Here is a 2,642-nt window from a genome sequence, read left to right on the forward strand (position 1 = left end):
TCTGTCATCTACAAGTTGTTCACTCGAGTCATCCTAAATAGGATTGGCAGAACACTAGATGAAGGACAACCATGCGAGCAAGCCTGGTTCCGCAAAGGATTCAGCACCATCAACCATATCCACACGATAACCAAGCTCATTGAGGTTTCTCGGGAGTTCAAGATGCCACTCTGCTTAACGTTCATTGATTTAAAGAGGGCCTTTGATTCTGTTGAGATGGAAGCGGTCATTGAAGCCCTAGCCAATCAGGGCATTCAAGCCCAAAACATCAGGATCCTCCGTGAGCTGTATTGCGGATTCACTACCAGGATCTCACCATTCTACATAGAAGTGATTGTTGATGTCAAGAGAGGGGTGCAGCAGGGTGATACCATTTCACCAAAACTCTTCAGTGCCACCCTCGAGAACATCATGCGACAACTGGAATGGGAAGGAATGGGAGTGAAGATAGATGGTCAGCAACTACACCACCTCCGCTTTGCTGATGACATTGTTTTAATAACACCAAACATCAGCCAAGCAGCACAAATGCTGGCCGACTTTGACCGTGCGTGTGGAAAGGTAAGACTACAGCTGAATCTTACGAAGACAATGTTTATGAGAAACAGTCTCGTTCCTGACGCCCCATTTGCTCTCAAAGGACTGACCATCTCCAAATGCAACAGCTATGTGTACCTAGAACGAGAAGTTAACATGACAAATGACCTGGCACCCGAGCTGCGCAGGAGGAAGAGAGCGGCTTGGAACGCCTTCAAGAACATCGAAGAAAAAGCTAAGAGGACAAAGATCCTCTGGCTCCAGGCACATCTCTTTGATTCCACTGTTCTTCCTGCATTAACATATGCCTCAGAGACCTGGGCCCTATGCAAACAAGATGAGAACGCTATTCAGGTCTCCCAAAGAAGAATAGAAAGAGCTATGCTTGGAATATCACGTTTCACTCAAATGAGAGAAAGAATCCGGAGTTCTGACATCTGTCTACGATCAAGGATCAGGGACGCTGTCTCATTTGCCAAGGTGTCAAAAATCAGATGGGCTGGTCACGTAATGAGATTTAAAGACGACCCCTGGACTAGAGCTGTTACTGACTGGATTCCACAGGCTGTCAAAAGACCGCGTGGCCGCCCACCTACCAGATGGTCAGACTTCGTCAAGATTATGAACGATCGGTTTGAGGCTCTTCATGTTCCCAGAGCGAACAGATGCCATTGGGCTACACTAGCACGCGACAGGGACAAATGGAGACATTACTGGCGCCTGCTCGAGCAAATCAACGACTAACGGGAAGTTACGTGATTAAGTGATTATTAGAAACGGAAATTTTTATCAATTAATGAGTAAAGAACATTCAATAAATATAAATAATGGGATAATATTTGGCTGTAGATTGGGATAATTTCCACTGCAGAAAAAGATAAAATTTGTCAATTGCAACATATGAAAAGAACCTGAGGAAATTATAAAAAGAGAAAATATCCAGAAGAAAAACAAATAGACTTTTTTCAACAATATAAAAATTAAAAAAAGATGAGCACATAAAACTATAAAAAGACAAGTCTGTTGATATTTATGATGTTAACTATAGGAAAAGGGTTTTGGAGGGGATGCAATGATCTAAATCAATCATTCAGAAAAAGAAAAATAGATAAATTAAAAAGTTAATTAAAATACATTTCCAGGCTAGACTACTTGATTTACAAGACACTGTGTGTTCTCCCAAGCACTGTCAGCAGAGATCCCTGATTATTGAATATGGAGTATTTCATGAGTATCACATTGCCCACAAACATCAGCAAAAGAAAAGGTGTAAATAAGGAGCCACAGATACAGTGCAGAGGGCATAGTGCTTGTCTTGAACACAGTCAACCTGGTTCAATCCCCAGCACCTCTTGGTTCTTTGAGTATCTCCAGTATCTCCAATATTTTCACTGTGCACAGGGGTGATTCTTAGATACAGAAATAGAAATAAGCACAGAGCATAACCCCGTGTGGCCCCCAAACAAAATAAACTATTATACAAACAAAATAAACAAATTATGCTTATCAGACTTTTAGGTTACAGAGTAAAAAGAGTGATAGCTCCCTCTGGAATTCCTGTGACACTATTATCAAGCAGTCTATTTTCTTCATGACACAAATCTTGTATCAAAAAACATTCACACACACCTATTGATATTCTTGTATTGCAGTTTTATCCTCAAAATTTGGAATTATGGGTACAAAATATACCCTTTATATCTTGAGCTAAAGATATGATGGCATTTTTTGTCCTTTCCAAATTTAAGACTTCATACTACCATAAACATGCATGAAAACGACTGCTTTTTCTGATATTTTCTTATTATTTATTCATTTTTCTTACTTTCTATTGTGGCAGAATTTACAGTACTAGTAGAGCCATTTAATATTTGTAGAGGTATGTGAGACAAAAACCATAGCTATTATTTTTTTTTTTTTTTGGTTTCATAGCAATATCCATTGGTGCTCAGTATTTTCACTGTGCACAAGATCACACCCTGCAGTGCCCAGGGGATTATATGTGGTGTTGGAAAAGGGTTGACTGCTTGAAAGGCAAGTATCTTAAGCCCTGTACTATCTCTCCAGGCCCAACATAGACTAAAGATTTTAAATTTAAAATTATT

The sequence above is a fragment of the Sorex fumeus genome, unplaced genomic scaffold, assembly GCF_029834395.1.
Source record: "Sorex fumeus unplaced genomic scaffold, SorFum_2.1 ptg000003l, whole genome shotgun sequence".
Classification (NCBI taxonomy): Eukaryota; Metazoa; Chordata; class Mammalia; order Eulipotyphla; family Soricidae; genus Sorex; species Sorex fumeus.